Genomic DNA, 20,499 nt, shown 5'->3' with positions numbered 1-20,499 from the left:
ATCACAGGGTAGAGGGAGAGGAACATCTTATACTTCTAGGGATGAAAGAGTAAATTGTGTACAGTTGCTAGAGAAGCTGGTCACTCTAGTTCTCAGGTGTAGTGGGCATCTGTTATTCCTTCTGGCTGCCAAGCGTCTAAACTTCTTTCTCAATGGACAGTTGTCCACCTTATGGGTTTTGGTGTGAGGCACCAATATCTGTCATCACTGAAGCCAAAAATGCCCAAAGCTCACTTTCCCAATCCCTCTTGTAGCTAGTGTGTGGGCATGAGACCCAGGCACCATCAATCAAATGCCTCTACTCTGGTCTTTGACTAGGGAACCACGAATGCAAGTAAGGAAGCATTGAGACAGAGCTCCTTTGGCAGTGGAGACCATTGCTCTGAGATCAAGTTCTCGGAGCAAGAGAGCAGCAGGTCCAGCAGCTATGTTCATAGTCTGAGATCATTTGTGTCCACAGCTCAAGTGCCTGTTTAGGGCTCAGCAGCAGTATTTCCAGGGTCATCCTCCCTGGACCCATTTTGCAGTACAACTTTGGTATTGTTCCTGACTGCGGCGCCTCTGAGCCTGGATCTCCAGCCCTCCTAGAGTTTCTGTGAGCTCCTCATTATCAATTTTTTATCTGAAATAAGCCAGCATCAGTATCTGTTGCTTGCATCCCCAAATCAAGGCAGTCCAGAAAGGCTTTCCAGCATAGTGGTTAAGGGAATTGGCTGCAGTCTTATCTCTCAGCAAACTCTTTGATTTTGCTTAAGATACATAACTGTTTTCATTCATAGTCACCTTTGTGAAATGGAGAGAATGATATCTACTTCCTGAGATTTGTTGCAAAGCAAAGCACTCAGCATATCTCCAGACATAGTGAAGTCTTAACATGAGCTTTTAAAATTATGAGAGAATTCTCAGTGCAGTGGCATGACTTCTGAGTTACAAGAAGCATTTACTATCATAGAATGATGAAGTGAGAGATTTATATTTAAAAACTAAAGTTCTGTCATAAAGAACATTTAAGTATTTTTAAAATTTTGTATTTTTCTAATCTGTTTAAATAAGTTTATTAACAGTGGTGGCCTTAATAAAGGGTGGGCGAAAGCTGAGCTTGGTGAAAATGACTTTTAGATGTTTCTAAGGTATCTTCCTGTGGGGATGAGTGCCCCCCACTGGGTTAGCTGACAGTTTTGATCACTATAAAAATGTAAAAATACCTGTTGTGTACTTTAGTATGAATGATGGATCTGCTCAGATGTTGGTGTAAAGTATGGAACAGAAGGGAATGCCTTGTGAATCCTGAGAAGGAGTGGGGGCCTCACAACTGAATTAGAAGGGAAATTATGTGAGAAGTGCTGGGCCGCCTTCCATGGGAAGAGTATATTTTCCGTCCTACCTTCACTCTCCTAAAATTGGTGATTGACTCCTGTTTTGCTATGGAATTTTCCTGAGGAACCAAAAACGTATGTGCTTATTTTCATTTAAGACTATAATTAAGGCAGAAAATGCTCCCCCAACTCTTACAGGCACACCCCCCCGAATACTCACACAATTGTACCAGAAATTGGGGGTGACCACAGCCACATTAGAAGGGTTAAGAAAGAAGAGGGAGAAACAAAGCCCATGTTACTAAGTTAATAACCAGAAGAACATCTAAATAGGGGCAGTTCCCTTGCAATACCACACACTATTTCTTAAACAGAGCGATTCTGTGGTTTGTAATCAAGTGTCTGAATTCCGAATTTATAGGCCCCAGGATGGTAAGTGTGGTTATATGGTATTTAGCAATTTTGTGTGGTGTTGTGCTAAATATGGAAAAGTCAGAGAAGTATTTCAGTGCTTTCCCTTTGAGTCTACTCTGAAAGTTGGGTTTAGTGATGGCTAAAAAAACCCAATCAGCCCGGCAAGGGGCAATCAGGTTTATCTATTTTGGAACTTTAACTTCATGTGAGGAATATCTTTTTTAACTATTTTTAAATTGACTTCTTCCTTTTTTTTGCTCATGAAATTGCAGTCATTTCTTGAAATCTTGAAATACCTAATACATGGAGAAGAATTTTTGTTCCTTATACCAAAAATGATGTCCTAATATTTACAATCTGATCAAGGGTCACAGATGAGGTCTCCTTACCACACCTGGGGGTTTTAAGCACAGGATAAAGGCTCACTAGCCAGAGCTTTGGGCTCTAAAAGCATTTCTCAAAGTGGTTGGGGGTCAGAACTTGCACTGGAAAGAACTTGGAGTCTGGGGTTCAAAGATTTGCTCTGCCACTCTCTTGATATGGAATTTGGGAAACAATGCAGTGACCTGTAGCAGCTTTCTAAACCTAATGTTTCTCAAGGGTGGGACTGTAGACTTGATATAAAATTAACATGTTCACGCTTTCTGTGCCAAACCCCACTCTTTCGGGATCTGTGGTGGTTTAGAAATTGCAAAATTAATGATATTTTAAATTATCTTTTAACTCAGTTAAAAACTCACACAAGGCGTTTGGTCTCAAATCATATTAACGTACTCCAGTCTTCCACCATTTTTACCATGCTTGGTTCCAAGAGTCTTTTGACTATGTTTAAAACTCAAATTCATCATGAAGTAAAAAGATCCATTACTATTGAGTATATTAAATGAACGTACCTTAGGTTCTAAAAGCATTTCCAAATAAATGTTTTGAGTCGACATGATAGAATAAGGACATGAGCTTTAGTCTCTAATTGAGTTTTGACATCAGCTGACCAAGCTGATGCCCTTTTGGGGCAAGCTACTTAGTTTTCTCATCTATAAAATAAAGATGACAATGCTTACCTCCTACGAATGCTTTAAGATCAGGGATTATAAACCAAGTTCATAGCAGGATCCAGCACATGGTAGGCATTCCATAACTATAACAAAACAGAAAAGTTAATATGATTTTCCTACATGTGCAGTTGCCTAAGGTAACTACTTGAAGGAAAAATTACTTGTTTACGTGTATAAGTTGTGGTCAGTGTTTTAAAGATTCAGTTTGATTTCACTATGGTTAAATTGAGTGTGAACTATTGAGATTCTATAGAGACTTCTTAGATGGCTGTTTCCTAAGAAAACCCTCCCTTTTGAGTTCAGGTATTCAATCGCTGATTCAACAATGCCCTTAAACATCTTCATCACTGCAGTTTATTCGAAATGTCACCAGATAGTGAACTTCAGAGTTCAGAATGTTGCTATGTTGGCCTGCCCTTTCCTCTCCTAGCCAGAATCCCCAAGAACAACTGAAAAGCTAGACAGATATTCTTATCATAGAGATACAAACCACCATAATGTAAAATGGTGTTAAAGCCATGCTTGTGATGTGATGGTGGCAACTAGCCTTTCCCTTCCTGCAAAGTTCCTGGCCTTGCCCCAGTTTGTCACTATCCTGAGGATGGTGGAAAGATTGGAAGTTCTTCCCCTGGACATTTCCTTGCTTCTGAGGCTGCTTTCTCCCCTGTGTCCTGTGTCCTTGATTCCAGACGACACTGAGGAGCTGCTGCCTGCCCCCAGCCCTGTGCCTGTCCTTCTTTCCTGGATTCCAGACAGGGCTCACTAATTCCTGGGGGGAAGTGTCTTTATACCATCATCCTCATGATCAGCATGTTCCTTTGCTGGTCAGACAGTCAGTCCTGGTCTCCTATGTGCTCACTCCTCTCGGGTTCTGCCCATTGCCCCTCCCCATGGTGCTCACCGAAGTCAAGCTATCCATTGGTTGAATATCTGCCATATTCCATGACATAACTTTCTAAGCAATGTGAGTGAGGCAAGTGCAAAAGTTTTGAAAAGTGAAAAAGGTGAGAAAATAATCAATTTGACCTGGAGAGACCTAGGCAGACTTCACAGGGAAGCTGGGACTTGAAGATGAATAAGAACAGGGCAAAGAGAGGAGGGAATGAAATTTCAGGCAGAAGGAATGAAAGAACTGAAAACATAAGAATCCACGGGGTCAGAAAAGAATGTTCATTCTGAGTGGTGTGTTGAATACGTGGTGAAGAATAGCTGGAGATGAGACTGGGAAGGGAAGTTGGGGTCAAACCAGAAGGGGCTACATAGGCCAGTCTATGTAGTTCACATCGACACTGTGGGCAACAGGAAGTCATCAACAATGCTGGACAGGGGAGTGATATGATAGAGCTGCACTTCAGAGATGACTGATTTAGTACTATGAGAGCAAATTAGAAAGAGTCTAGCGATAGGGAAATTAGTCAAGAGTTCACTTGAGAAATCCAAGCTAGCAAAAAAGAGAGTTTCAACTATAGGTAGCGAGGGAAAAAGAGGAGGAGATTGAATTAAGAGACACTTCAAAGGAGAGAGACACAGGGGGAGATGACTAATTGAAACTGGAAAAATAGAAGCAGCCAAAGGTGATTCACAGATGACTTTTTTACTTCCTGCATTCTCTGTATAGCTGGATCTATATCTTGAATATAAGATATCTTGCATAGATAAGTACAGATGTAGGTATATAGATACAGGTGTCTTCATCTTACTTTCTTCACCTGTACCCTTTGTTTAATCTAAACACCTGCATATAATAAATGATGAAGCAATCAGTATTTGCACAATAGACTTGAAGAGCTTCAAGGAGCTCATCATTTTCTCAGAAGAGCTGGGCATCTGGAATAAGTTACAGGGAGGTTATGGAATTTTCTTCCCTGGAGGTCTTTTACAACAAGCTAGATACCCATCTATCCGTGATGGCTTAGGTGTGGTCCTCTCTGAAGCCTGGGAGGTGGCTGATTTGAGTTCTTGTGATCTCTTCCAGGCCTACAGTTCTGTGTTCTACATCATTTTATGGCTTAACCCCAAGGTATATTATTCATTGATAAAATAAATAATAAGATAAAACTTAGGATTTTTTATGGACACTGTCATAGAATGTATTCTGGAAAGTCTAAAATTAACTAATGAGTCAACTGAATAAATTATGAATAGTTTTATGGATCAGGATTTCCCAGAGTATGTTTGATGGAACTAGTGCTGTAATATTCTTGCTCCAAAAAATGAGAAATGATGAAAATTCACAGTATACATTAGTATACAAAAGTCCTGAGATGTCCTATAGGACAAAAAGCTTTTAAAATATTCACCTAGAATTCATCGAATCTTTTAGCAGAAATTAAGAGATATATGTATCTCTAACTATATATATGACTGTCAATCTATCTATCATCTATCTACTTAAATTTCCTATGAAAATGGTCTTTCATAAAACACATTTTGGTAAACATTATTCTGACTTATTCTTTATATCAGAAAAACATCTGGGTTGGGTGAATCACCAATAACATCTAAGCCTGTCTAAGAATGATCTTTGGTTAATCTGATAATTGAGTTATTTTAAAATTACAGTTTGCTTCTCTATAAAATGGAGATAATAACACCTACCTCATAAGGTTGTTAGGAGAATTAAGTAAAATGAAATGTGTAAAGCACCTGGCACCCAGCCTGTACCTTGTAAGTGCTCCGTAAATGTTAGCTTCCTACCCTTTGATTCTCCATTAAGTTTTGGTATCTAATACATCTTAAAAATAAATAGTTTGGTACAGAAATGCTTAGGCAATTAAAACCATTTGCTTTGGCCAGGAAACTGATTTGCTATCCTGTGTTAAATTAAAATGCAGAAGCTCAAGTGATTTTCCTTCAGTAACCACAACAGTATGGAAATGTGCATGCGTGTGCATAAGGACCACTTATTAAAATAATATTTGTTTCCTTTTTTAAAGATTATGAATTTGATTTTTTAAAATTGAAGTATAGTTGATTTACAATGTTTCAGGTGTATAACAAAGTGATTCAGTTATATATATATACACACACACACACATATATATATTCCTTTTCAGATTATTTTCTATTATAGGCTATTATGAGATATTGAACATAGTTCTCTGTGTTATACAGTAGGACCTTGTTGTTTATCTATTTTATATATAGTAGTGTTAATCTGTTAATCCCCAATTCCCAATTTTTCTCTCCTCCTCTTTCCCCTTTGGTAACCGTAAGTAACCATAACCATAAGTTGTGTTTTCTATGTCTGTGAGTCTATTTCTGTTTTGTAAATAAGTTCATCTGTATCAATTTTTTGATTCCACATACAAGTGATACCACATGATATTTGTCTTTCTCTGTCTGACTTACTTCACTTAGTATGATCATCTCTAAGTCATCCATGTTGCTGCAAATGGCATTACTTCATTCTTTTTATAGCTGATTAATATTCCATTGTGTGTGTGTGTGTGTGTGTGTGTGTGTATTACATCTTCTTTGTCCAGTCATTGGCTGATGGACATTTAGATTGCTTCCATGTCTTGGCTATTGGAAATAGTGCTGCTATGAACATTGGGGTGCATGTATCTTTTCAAATTAGAATTTTCATCTTTCTCAGATATACCCAGGAATGGGATTGTTTGATCATATGGTGGTTCTAGTTTTAGTTTTTTAAGGATTCTCCATACTGTTCTCTACAGTAGCCCCACCAATTTACATTCCCACCAACAGCGTAGAAGGATTCCCTTTTCTCCATATCCTCTCCAACATGTGTTATTTGTAGACTTGTTGATGATGGCCATTCTGACTGGTGTGAGGTGGTACCTCATTGTAGTTTTGATATGCATTTCTCTGATAATTAGCAACATGGTGTATCTTTTCATGTGCTTGTTGGCCATCAAAAGAATATTTGTAATAAGTGGTGAGATTGTGGGTGGTTTGTTTCATTTTTTTTTCATTTAACAGACTTTATGTTTTAGAACAGTTTTAGCTCACAGGAAAACTGAGGAGAAAGTACAGAGAGTTCCCACATATCCCCTTCCCCACACACATATTGCCTCCCCTACAGTCAACATCCTACACAGTGTGGTACATCTATTGCAATCAGTGAACCAACAATGACACATCATTATCAACCAAGGTCCATAGTTTACATTAGGCTTCACTCTTTGTGTTGTGCATTGTGTGGGTTTTGACAAACATGTAATGACATTTATTCACCCTTACAACGTTAAACAGAATAGGTTAGCTGCCTTAAAAATCCTCTGTGCTTCACCTATTTATCCTCTTCTCCCAAGCCCCTAGCAACCACTGATCTTTCTATATAAAATGGTATGTAGCCTTTTAAGGCTGATTTCTTTTTCTTAGTAATATTCTAAACCCACTTTTAAATCCTTCCAACTGATTAAGTCAAGCTCACCTGGGATAATCTCCCTTTTCATTAACAAAAAGTCAGCTGATTAGGGATTTTGATTACATTGACTTTAAGGGTTTTTTTAAACTGTCTTATTAGAATGTCTTTTAAATGTAAGAAAATAAATTGAAAATCAACAAGCAGAAGAAACAAACCAAAGAAAAATAATGAATATCATGAGTCAGGAACTCTGTGCTGGAGCGTTCCAGCCATACTTGCTACCCATGTCCCCAAACTGTTGAGTTTCACCTCCTGGCAGACAATTTCAAGTTTGTCCTACTCTTCTTGTTTCCTCCTTGCTGCTGGCCCCGGGCTCCTGCTTTTCTCTTCCAGGAGCTCAACACTTTTTTTTTTTTCAGGGTTTTCTTTGATTCTAAAGCTGCAGTCAGTGAATTCAGAAAACCTAAGGGAGGACATAGAAATCATTCCTATTTATTTAGCAATTACTGTGTGCCAGGCACTTCACTAAACATTCTACATATATTATTTCATTTAATCTTCATATCAATGCTGTGAGATAGATGTGTGTGTATCTATAGCTATAGCTATAATCTCCATTTTAGAGATGTGCAGCTGAGGCTGAGAGAGGTTAAATGACTTTACTAATGGCACACAGGTAAGGATTAGCAGAACCAGGATTCAAATCCAGGATGGCTGGTTTCCAAATCCTTTGTACTTAACACTTCCTTATACTCAGAATGGTCGCCTAGCTTCTGCCCTCTCCCTGAAGCACTCACTGGCTGCATTCCTGACCTACAACCCTGTCACAAGGTTTCCAGACCCACAGGGAAAACGTTTGTGGGCCCCACAGTTCTGTTTCTTAGAACAGAGCCTATTTTAAATTGAGCTGAATGGTATTGAGTTGGCTTCCAATTTTTATGTGTGATTTGACTTTTGATTAGAAAAAAAAAAAAGGAGCTAGGACAAGATTGTAATAAAAAACAAAATGCTGCACCAAGCTCTAGTTTAGGGTACACTGATAAACAGAGCCTAGAAAACTATGCTACACAAAAATCACAGAAAACAATTTTAGGCTATAATTTTCTGAATTTGAATTTTTAAATATGGTTCTTTAAAAAAATCAGCTCTCTAAAGGGATAATGTGCATATACTAAAATTCATCAATTTTAACAGTTCAGAATATTGGCAAATGTAAGCACTCATGTAACCACCATTGCAATCAATATGTACAATATTTCCATTACGCCAAAAGCACCTCCCACTTTTGCCCTCTTTGCTTCTCAATGTCTGCAAAAAAAAACTTGCTGGGATTTTTGCTTGGGAATTCATTCACTCTATGGAAAAATTTGTGAATAATTCACATTTTCACTATATGGAGTTTGCCAACTGTCTCTCCATTCATTTGTTTTCTTTCATTTTTTACAGCAATATTTTGTAATCTTCCTTGTACATGTTTTACACACCACTTACTATGTTTATCCATATCTCACATCTTTCATGCTATTGTAAATGGCATTGGTTTTTAAATTTCAAGTTCAAATATTATGCAGATTGTTAGCACATAGAAATACAATTGATTTTTGTATCTTGACCTTTTATTCTGTAGTCTCGCTAAATTGCTAAATTCACTTATTAGTTTTAGTAGGTTTTTGGGGAAGATTCCTTGGGATTTTATACATAGAAATTCATTGTCATATACTAATCAAGAAAGTTTTACCTATTCTTTTCCAGTGTATATGACTTTCATTGGTTAAGATATATTACCCTTTTTATATGTTTCGGGCTTCAAATTATTAATGTTTTGCTAAAGATTTTTGCATCTATGTTTACAAAAGATCAGGATGTATAATTTTCTTTTCTAATAATATCTTTCTATTGCTGTGGTAACAGGTTAATGATAGCCTCCTAAAATAAGGTGGGAAACATCCCTTCCTCTTTTGTTTCCTGGAAGAGTTTATGTAGGATTGGTATTATTTCTTCCTTAAACACCTAATACAATTTATCAGTGAAGTTATCTGGGCCTAGGGTTTTCTTTTGAGGGGATACTTTAACTCTGATTTCAATTTTTAAAAATAGATGAAGGATTATTTAGCTCATCTGTTCTGAGTAAACTTTGGTACTTTGTTTTTCAAAAAATGTCAGTCATTCCATCCTGTTGAATTTATTGGTATACAGTTGTTTATAATATTGCCTTATATTTCTCTTAACATCGCTAGGCTCTATAGTTGTATGTCCTTTTTTATTCCTGATGGTGGTAATTTGCATCTCCTTTTTTTCCTCATCAGCCTTAATCAATTAGATTAAGATTAATCAATATTATGAATTTTTTCAAATTACCAGCATTTGGCTTTATTATTTTTTTCTATTGCTTTGGCAGTTCCATTTTTTTATGTTTCATTGGTTTTTGTACCTGTCTTTATTTTTACTTCCTTCTACTTAAGTTAACTATTGATTATCTCCTTTTTCTAGTTTCCTCAGGTGGAAATTTTGATCATTGATTTTATAACTTTTTCTTTGTAACATGTAATCATTTTATGCCATACATTTTTCTTTAAGTATACTACTTTAGATCAGTCTCACATCTTGATATGTTGTATAGTCTTTTTCATTCACATCAGATTATTTTCTAATTTCCCTTGTGTTTACGTTTTGAGCCATGAGTTATTTAGATATGAGCCACTTAATTTCTATGTATAGATTTTCCAGAAGTATTTTTCAAAATTAGTTTCTTGTTTGATGTCACCATTGTCAGAGAAAATACTCTGTAAATATTTAAATCCTTAACAATTATTTGAAACCTGTTTTATGGCCCAGAATACTGCCTATCTGTGAATGTTTCATGTATACTTTACAAGATTATGTAGTATGCTATTGTTAGGAGGAGTGCTATATAAATAAACTTAGATTAAGTTCATACCTTAATCAGCTGGGGCTGCCATTAAAAAATACCACAGATTGGATGGCTTAAGCAGTACACATTTATTTCTCACACAACTGGAGGCTAGGGAGTTCAACATCAAGGTTGCCAGCAAATTCAGTGTCTAGTGAGGACTCTTCCTGATTTGCAGATGGCCACCTTCTTGCTGTTTCCTCACATGATGGAGATCTGGGAGTAAGAGAAAGCTACTTTATCCTTGGTAATACTTTTTTATTCTTGGTAATATTGTTTATTCTGAAGTTTGCTTTGTCTGCTATTAATATATTCATCCCAGCTTCGTTTCAATTAGTATTTTGTGTTATATATTTTTGTGAATTTTTACTTGAACCTATGTCTTTATAGTTAAAGTGGGATTCTTATAGAGAATGTAATAATATTTTGCTTTTGTATCCAATCTGACACTCTGACTTTTAATTGGAATGTTTGGAAAAATTTAAACTTAATGTAATTATCAATAAGCTTGGGTATAATTTTGCTATCTAGCTATAAGTTTTCCATTTATTCTATCTGGTATTTTTTTATTTTTTGTACTCTTCTCCTACCTTCTGCATTACCTGAGTATTTATTATAAAATTATTTTATCTCCCTTACTGGTTTGTGAACTACACATTTTTGTTTTGCTTTGTTATTATTATTACTATTACTATTGGTTACTCAAGAACAGGAGGTGCAAACTTTTTTCTGTAAAGGGTCAGATATTAAATATTTTAAGTTTCTGTTGCAGCTACTCAACTTTGCCACTGTAGTTGAAAAGCATCCATGGACATCATGTAAAGGAATGGATGTGGCTGTGCTCCAATAAAACTTTAACTACAAAAATAGGTAGTAAGCCAGATTTGACCCACAGGCTATAATTTGCCAGTTCCAGTTGTAAGTTTTGCAATATATATCTTTAAATTATCACATTCTAAATTAAAATAATAGTATACTATTTTATAGTGTAACAGCTTTGCAAAATTATGCTTTCACTTCTTACTTCCCAGACATGGTCCTATTCCCATCATATATTTTAAACTTAATGCCATATTCTCCATGATACCTTGTTATTACTTTGCTTCAAACTTTATCTTTTAAAAAGATTAAAAATGAGGAGAAATGCCTCTTAAAAATTGACCCACATATTTCCACTTCTTGCCTTCTTTATTTTATTGTCTAAATCCACATTTCCATTTGGTATCATTTTACTTCTGCCTGTAGAATGTCTTCTAACATTTCTTAAAGTTAAGGTCTGAAAATGGTTCATTCCACTTTCATTAGGTTGAAAAAATATTTCTCCTAGGTTTTTGAAGACTTTAGCTGGGTACAGAAGTCTTCATAGACAGTTTTTCAGCACTTTAGAGATACTATTCCATTGTCTTTGAGCCTTCATTGTTTTTGATGAGAAGTCTGTAAACATTCTTTGCCCCTTGGTACATAAGTCTTTTTTTCTCTATTTTTAAGATTCTTTATTTACCTTTTTTTTTTAAAGAAATTTGATTACAGTGTGTCTTTATGTGATTTTCTTTATGTATTTCTGCTTGAAGTTCACTGATATTCCTATCTGAGTTTAAAGTTTTTAACCACATTAAAAAAATTTTTTTTCTTGAAGTTTATTGATTTACAATGTTAGTTTCAGGTGTACAGCAAAGTGATTCAGTTATATATAGATATACATATATATTTTTTCTTTTCAGATTCATTTCCATTATAGATTATTACAAGAAATTGAATATGGTTCCCTGTGCTATACAGTAGGTCCTTGTTATTTATCTATTTTATATACAGTAATGTGTGTCTATTAATCCCCATCCCCTAATTTATCCCTTGCCTCCCTTTCCCGTTTGGTAACTGAAGTTTGTTTTCTAGGTCTTTGAGGGGTTTTTTTGGTTTGTAAGTAGAATTTGTATCACTTTTTTAAGATTCCGCATATAAGTGATATCATATGATGTTTGTCTTTCTCTGTCTGACTTACTTCACTCAATATGATACCACATTTTTTTAATCACCATTATTTCTTCAAATTGTTTTCTGTCCTCTACTCCCTTATCTTTATTTTCCTTCTAGAAATCCAGTTACATTGTTATATCATTTAATATTGTGCTACAGGTCACAAGATAGGACACTAATTTTTTTCTCTTCATTTTGAATAGTTGCTATTCCTTTGTCTTCAGGTTCACTTATCTTTGTGTGTACTGTGATACTAATCCCACTGAGTATACTTTTTTATTTTAGATAATGTGAATTCTTTTCTCTCGAAGTTGCATTTAGGTCTTTAAAAATTATTCTTTATCGCTCTCCTTATAATTTCCTGTTTTCCTTTATATCCTTGAAACAAATGAAAACATTTGTAAAAATTTTTTATAACTAATTTATGATCTGTCCTTATTAATTCTGTAATCTCTATTACTTGGGATTTGTTTATATATTTTGGCTTTTCTTCTGGTTATAAATCATGTTTCCCTACTTCTTTCCATGTCTTTGGATGCTGAGCATTTTCAATTTCATGGTGTTGGGTGCTGAATTTTATTTTATTTCTTTATAGAGTGTTGGATTTGTTCCGTGTGCAGTTACATTACTTGTGAATCAGTTTGATCACTTTAAGTATTATTTTCATGCTTTTCTATGGCAGGTCCTAGGCTAGGCTTCATTCTGGAAGTAATTTTGCCCCACAGCTAATGCATGACACTTATGACAACTCTATCCACATCTGCATTTTTTAGGAGGTGACTTCTCTAGCTGGTAGAATTGCACACTATTTTCAGCCCTTGATGAACTTTGAGAATTGTTGGCCTAAGCTTTATACTAATTCCCAAGCCTTAGGTAGTTTCACCCATGGATGTGCAGGTAGGCACTCAGCCATAGACTTAACAAGTCTCCTCTGCAGCTCTCCTCAGTTTGATGATACACTAGGCTCTATGTCAGTTTGTTCTCCCTGCTCTTAAGCCTGGGAACTGCCATCTGCCCCAAGCAGTAAGCAGGCTTTTCATGAACTTACCTCATTGATTCCTTTTATCTTAGGTATCACCATCCTGTGCCACCTGCTGCCCAGTGTCTGAGATCTGCTATTTTATGTACTGTGTCTGGTTTCTAATTGTTTACACTGTGAGGACAATTCCTAAGGCAGTTAATCCTGGAAGAGAAGAAGCTAATGCCCTAGCTTGTTTTTGTTGTTATTTTTGCATAATAATTTATTTCTTATAGGTCAGTGTAAGTTTTTCAGCTATCCTTGATTCCCATATTATGTTCTTCCCCTTTTTTATTAAAAATATTATCTTTTATGAAACAACTATGTCAGTACATACAGATGCTTTTTAATTCATTTACATGATAAATTTTTAAAAACTAGAAATACTACATCCATTCCTCAGTGTTTTACATATTTATTTTGCTGGGCCATAAAATTGAAAAATATTTTACTTCACTATCTTAGATCACAATTATACCTAACCTGGGACTGATGAAAGAGTAAACAAAGGAAATTGATACTATCTACATGTTTGGTCAGATGGGCATCACGGGGGCTTAGTCCTACCCCTCCAGCTATATAAAAGTGATGTTAGAGTAGTTACTATAAACAGACCTCTCCCAACTAATGATTTTGTAGACAGGCTGTTTGTGTCAGTTCAGTTTCTCCAGGAAGTAGACACCAAGGTAGAGTTAAGAGTGCAGGAGATTTGGGGGTGGTAAAAACCATGAATTATAAGGGGAGCCAGCAGGATTAGGCAAGGAAAGCCTTCAGACTATTCTGACCCGTCTGATTGAAGATGGAGAGGGGAGGGGTGCTGTATAGGATGAGGCCTGTGTTGTAATGGGGCTCTGAGAATCTCCGCCAGTCCAGCAGGGAGCTCCAATGCAGAGACTGCTCATGGAAGAGTCCTGCATTGGGCAGAAATAGTAAGGTCCTATTACTTCTGCCAGACTCTGTGACTGGCCAGGGTTTCCCAAGAGGAGCGTCGTCTCTGCTCAAACAGTGCAGCAGATCTGGAAGGCACTGCAGCTGGTAGCTGTCACCTAACTGCGCTCACAGAGACGGGTTTGTTCTTAAAGAAAGATTAAAGCAAAGCTTCTCCATGACTGTCACCCTGTTCTAATGCACTAAGGCTGCAAGCATGGTGGTCCTGAGAAGGAACTGGCCCAGATCATAGAAATGCATCTGTCTTAGTCCGTTTGGGCTGCTATAATAAAATACCACAGACTAGGTGGTTTATAAACAGGAGAAATTTATTGCTCACAGTTCTGGAGGCTGGAAATCCAAGATCAGGATGCCAGCCTGGTTGGGTGAGGACCCTATCCCAGGTCACATACTTCTCATGGTATTCTCACATGGCAGAAGGGACTGGAAGCTCTGTAGGATCTCTTTCATAAAGGCGTTAATCCCATTCATGAGGGCTCTACCCTCATGACCTAATCACCTCCCAGAGGCCCCACCTCCTGATACTATCACTGCTAGAGGTTAGGATTTCAACATATAAATTGGGGCGGCACAAGAGAAAAATGATGTCATCCTCCTATTTCTCAGGATGTATCCTAGTCTTCTGAATAAGCGCAGACCTGGCACTGGAACAATAATGGCTTCTTCTGGTTCTCCAGCTGATGTTTTGAATTTGCATTTTTCTTATACCATTGTGTCCCAATTTCCTTACCCATAAAATGGAAATTACAACAATATGCCCTCCTAGGCCAAACATAAATTAAAATAACATATTTAGGGGAGAGGGAGCATGTGGAAAGGGAAGGAAGATATAATCTGAGTCTTTTGTAAACCAAGATATTCCATAGAAAATCTGTCTTCATCAATTAGCATGGTCTCCTCATCCCTACCACATTCTAATTTCTAAATGGATATTGAGATCACATGGGTTTTTTCTAAAGTTAAAAAAAAAAACAACAGAGCTACCTCTCTTTAAGTTACTAGAAACTTCCATGAAGTCTTTTTCCTTTTTTTAAAAAAATTTATTTGGAAGCGCAATAAGTTAATTCTTTTTTAAAACATTTTTATTGATTTATAATCATTTTACAATGTTGTGTCAAATTCCAGTGTAGAGCACAATTTTTCAATTATACATGAACATATATATATATTCATTGTCACATTTTTTTCTCTGTGAGCTACCATAAGATCTCGTATATATTTCCCTGTGCTATACAGTATAATCTTGTTTATCTATTCTGCAGTTTTGAAATCCCAGTCTATCTCTTCCCACCCCCTACCGCCTTGGCAACCACAAGTTTGTATTCTATGTCTTTGAGTCTATTTCTGTTTTGTATTTATGCTTTGTTTGTTTGTTTGTTTAGATTCCACACATGAGTGATCTCATATGGTATTTTTCTTTCTCTTTCTGGCTTACTTCACTTAGAATGTAATATAAGTTAATTCTTATATTACATTACGATAGAATTTCTTGAGTTGCTTGTGGCCACACTATTGCAGCATCACTGAAGGTCCTATTTATTCTTAGTCCTCATCACTGGAGGTCCTATTTATAATACAAAATTTTGTATTATAAATCCCTAGCTTCTTTAGCATTTAATTTGTTTCCCTTTAGTAAAAAATAGTTTCATCATCTTTTCTGAAGGGTCATGATTCATTGCTTGTTCAGACCCAATGTTCTAAATTTAAATGTCACAGCATACAGTTCTGCAGGAGGGAGAAAGACAAAATACACTAAAATGCTGACTCAAAATAGAGCACAACTCTGATTACGTCTAAAAACAATCCAAATTATGATCTTGTTCAAAATGAACTTTTGCCACAAAGAGTGAAGTTATTGAGAAAGCAAAGTTACAAGCAGCATGCCACTGGCATCAACAGTGGTTTGAACTGGTACCAGGGTGACTTGGACTAAAACTTCAGCTCCAACCTAAAACCCAATCAAAACCATTTTAGATTCCTTTACAGGGTTGGAGAAATGCCTCATCATTTCCCTGCCTTACAATCTTCCAGTCTCACTAGGATTTGTGGTTTAAGAGAATGGTAAAAATGTCAATATGTCAGGAGGAATGACTAAAACAATGGAAGCACATCTAGGAGGGGGAGTGCATCAAGAGGATGCAAACGTAAGGACAAACATTTCCAGGGAAACATCGCAATACCCTTTGCTGATCTGTTGGGGTAGAACCTCTCAGAATGGAGGTGGATGCTCACACTTCACTTGCTTTCACCGCATCCCTGCTTGTTCTTGCTTATCCAAAGGCTTCTGTTTCTCAAGGAAATTAACTGAGGATAAGACTAGGAAGGTGGCTGCACCCTGACCTGCTCCTTCCATCAGTGTTGTCCCTGGGAACACAGGCAAGAGAGCATTTCATTGTATGGAACTCAAAAGCAATAGAAAGTTGGTGAAGGCTCTTGTGTATCTAGCGCAGTTTAAGAACTGAGGCAATCCAAAGAAGGCTTAGCCTTTGCCCTCAAACAGCTTATCTTCCAACAGAAAGATAAGACAAACCCATTTGAAGCAAGAGAGAACAAAATAAGTTTCCACATAATTTACTGCTAAATCATTGCTCCATTAATCACATTTCATGTCATTTAATTCTCACATCTTCCCTTACTGAACTGCTTCTCTTGAGGCTGAAATTCTCTTTATTCCTCTTACTGCTTAAGTGGTTGCTACTTGAGGAGAAAGGTCCATGTGTCCTACTGGCTTTTACCCCTATGCACTGGGCTTGACATACACAAAATTATGAAGTGGTTAAGACTAATAAAGAGATGAATAGAGATGAGGTAGCAAAAAAATTCAATTGAAAAATCTTGATCTTAGAACTCGAGGATTTAGCATTGAGGAGGCTCTCAGTATATATGTTGTGAGTGAATGAACAGTTTGAAGAAATAAACAGTATTTTAGGAGAAGAAAACAACATCCACAGAGAGAATGAGGACAATGTATTAATGCGAGTGAGAGAGATCAGCCAAACCAGAGCTGAAGTTAGGTAGCATGAAATAACAGGAAGGAAGGATCACCAGGTTACACCAATTATGGGTCTGGAAAACCCGGAAAAGAAGCTTAGGTTTGATGTCCTAGAAAATGGGGAGTCTTTGAAGGTTTGGGACCAATGAACTGTGGAACAAGAGCGTCTGAGGAAGATGAATAGCCTTGGCATGCAGGGTGAGTTAGGAAGCAGAGGAGGCCTCGCCTAGCTCAGCTCTGAGCCCACACCAGCCATCCAGGTGTGAAGTGATGGCTGGGGATGGGGGAGGTGAAGGAGAGGAAGGGGTAGGGATGAGAGGCCTTTCAAAGGAAGACTCAGCAGGATTTAATAAACACTTTTCAGTAGATCAAAATCACCAGGCTTACCGAGTCTGCAGCAGAAGAGATAAGAACAGACTCCAGACTAACACTGGAGAAGGAGCAAAAGATAGAAGGCCTAAGAAATAGAAACCAGGGCTGAGAGTCAGAAACCTGTGACCTTGCTTGGTGTATGTCTTAATTCATTCCTGAAAATCAGGAGGCAGCCTCGCTGTTTCAGACACTTGTTAGCCTCTTGCATGCTGCCTTAAAGTTGAAAGTTTAAGATACAAAGGGAAAAGATACCCTAGTCCTTGTTATCAGCAGTCTTTCTTGAACTTTCTGAAACTGTCACTTCACAAGACAGGGTTCTTCTGACCTTGCCAATCTCTGCCTCCCTGGTCATGTCTCGTGTGAGGCTAAGAACACTCTAAGACAAGCACCCAGGAACGCCTTCACCTGATGGAAGACTTGGGTCCATGAACATTAGCAGGTGACAGCAGATCTCAGTTTTTTATTTCAGCATTTAAAACAGTCAATATGATGTATAGAAAGAATTATCTCACCCAACTGTAGAAATATACCCCAGCACACATAGAAAAGAAAGTGCAACAGAGTTAAAGCAGAAAGTGGAACTACAAAAGCATCATCCAGTGTGCCTCTTCCTTACATTTCCTCTTTGTGGGAATTTCCCTTAGGTGGGGACATTGTGTTTGCTGTGGATTCTGCCATCTGAGGGTCCCACTGATGCTCCCAGTATTCCTATATCTGTTTAGGAGGAAAGAAGGACTTCCATGAGGAGATAAATTGTGGTATAGCCTTAAAGTAGAGATGATATACTAGAACAATAATCATGATGAAACATCATCCATCACAAAAAAGAAATGATAATTATGTGATAGAGGTGTTAGCTAATGCTACAGTGCCAATCCTGTATTTTGATACATATAAATGTGTCGAGCCAGCCAACACAGCTGTCCATCTTAAACATACACAATGTTATATCTCAACTATATCTCAATAAAAATAAAATTTTTAAATATTAAAAAAAATTCATCTGGGGGAGGGCATAGCTCAGTCGTAGAGCACAGACTTAGCGTGCGTGAGGTCCTGGATTCAGTCCCCAGTACCTCCGTTAAAAAGTAAACAAATAAACCTGACTACCCGCCCCCCCAAAAAAACTGAAAGAAAAATTATAAAAAATAAACTATATGAAAGAAACATCATCCACATGGATAAAATTCAAAAATTAAATAGGCAAGTTGCAAAAGAATAGCTATATATCAAGATTCTATTTACATAGTATAAAAATGTGAAAGGAACTCTGTGTTTAGTTCAGGGACACATTAATGTATGAGAAAATCTAAAAACTTGTACCCAGAAAAGAGAGGAAGGGTGAGGTATAGGAAAATACAGTGGGATGACCAGTGAGCTTCCACTATATTTGTAATGATTCGTTTCTTTAGTTGGGTAGTGTGTACATTTGTGTTCATTACAGAATTCCTTACACTGTTCTATAGCTATGAAATATTTAATGATATATTTTCTTTAAGTCTCAGGTCTTTCCTGGGATGAAGTATGGAAGCTCACACTTCACAACATAGAAGTTGACTTATTTTCCTCCCTCCCTTGGTGTAGAGAAGCCCCGCATCCAAGGTAGGGAGACAAAAACAGAAGAGAGAGGACCACTGCATGAAGGGTTCATTTATTAAAGGGACAAATCATCTTTCATTCAACCTCAGTAAGCTTTAGAAAGTCTGTATCTTTTTATTTTTTCTGCCTTAAAGTTCCCTTCCAAGGGGAGGAGGAGCATCGTTTCTTGGCCTTCCTCAGCAGGGGAGAGGGTGTCCTCCTATTACAATGCTTGAGAAGGCAGATTTGTGAGAGTCACCAAGACTGCTCGAATGCCTGCGCCTCACTGGCCCACAGAAAGGAGATTAGTAAAGCACCATTAACCCCACAATCAAAACACATCCGTTTAAGGTTTTCTTTCATCCTAAACCCAGTTTATAAACATGGCCTTATCACAGGGAGAATGTTTATCTTCATGTGTTATAAGTAGATTTCCAAAAAGCAACAGTAGCTAATGAAATTAAATATGATGTTGGAAAGTCTATTTTCTCCTTCCAGCAACAGTGACACTGAAGACAGTTAAGCCAGAGTGTGGTTTAGTTTAAGCATCTTCTACTCCAATTTAATTTAGAAGTTTTATTAACCAGTTTAAGAAAGCCAGAGGTTTGAAGCATCTCCTACTTTTCCAATTACTTAGACCAAATTTCTAAAGCAAGTCAAGAGATAGACCTTTTTGTGGCTTTGTGGTGCCAAGAGTTAAGACACGTTCTAGTAATTTATCTGAGAAATGGTTAATGACAAAGGAAACTTAATTACAGCTTTCCTCTCCTCCCACTGCCAACCACCCAAGAGGTCCTTGAGCGTCCCTGTTTGTTTTTATTTTTATGTAAACTTCCAGAGGCTAATTTGGCTGAAGACCTTAACTAACCTTGACTTTTCTAAAAGCTTCCTTTAAGGGTTAATAATACGTTTCTACCTCTATCACCAGTTTTCACTTGAGGATCACATTCGTTCTGCATAATTGCTAATCAAATGATGAAACAAGTGGAGAAACAGCTCAGGCTGTCACTCCCAAAGGCCCAATGTGCAAATTTAAATGTGTCTCAGCTCTCAAACATTGAAGCCTATAAATCTGTATCACATGTACCATACAAAATTTCTGACAATGCAGTTCTTACTGCTAAAGAGACTTAAAAGCAAACTAACTTGCCACCTATTCTCCTTGGTGTGTGGATGGAGGGTGGGGCCAAGTCAACAATGGAATTCAGGATGTAGTATTTTTGTAATCAAAACATGGAGCACAGGGCTCTACAGAATTGACGCAGTCATAGCAAACAAGAACATTCGAAGTTAGGGCTTTCTTGTAATGTTTGAGATACGTGGTTTCCATGGATAGCAATGGGGAGAATGGGGAAACCCAAATGTACACAGTAGGACTCATGTGGAGAAAAGTAACTTTTATTTTCTATGACTGACAACATTGCTCTTCACCTCCTCTTTCTTCCTAGGATGGAGAGCTTATCCTGTTCCATTCAGGTATATATAGTCTGATCTAATGATTTGCAGCCAAATCTGAGTATTATTATCTCAGCCACTAACTGTTACATCTGGTTTATGTTCAATCACCAGGGCTTCTAACCCTTCCTTT

General features: G+C 37.2%; 1 long non-coding RNA gene across 5 annotated transcripts in view; it reads left to right on the top strand.

Moving 5' to 3' along the window:
* Nucleotides 1-20,499, top strand: part of LOC116280972 (uncharacterized) — a 382,863-nt gene that overhangs the window by 163,892 nt on the left and 198,472 nt on the right. The window lies entirely within an intron of this gene.

Source organism: Vicugna pacos, chromosome 6, assembly GCF_048564905.1.
Source record: "Vicugna pacos chromosome 6, VicPac4, whole genome shotgun sequence".
Lineage (NCBI taxonomy): Eukaryota > Metazoa > Chordata > Mammalia > Artiodactyla > Camelidae > Vicugna > Vicugna pacos.
The sequence above is the reverse complement of the archived record's forward strand: the minus strand, read 5'-3'. Positions and strand labels throughout refer to the sequence as shown.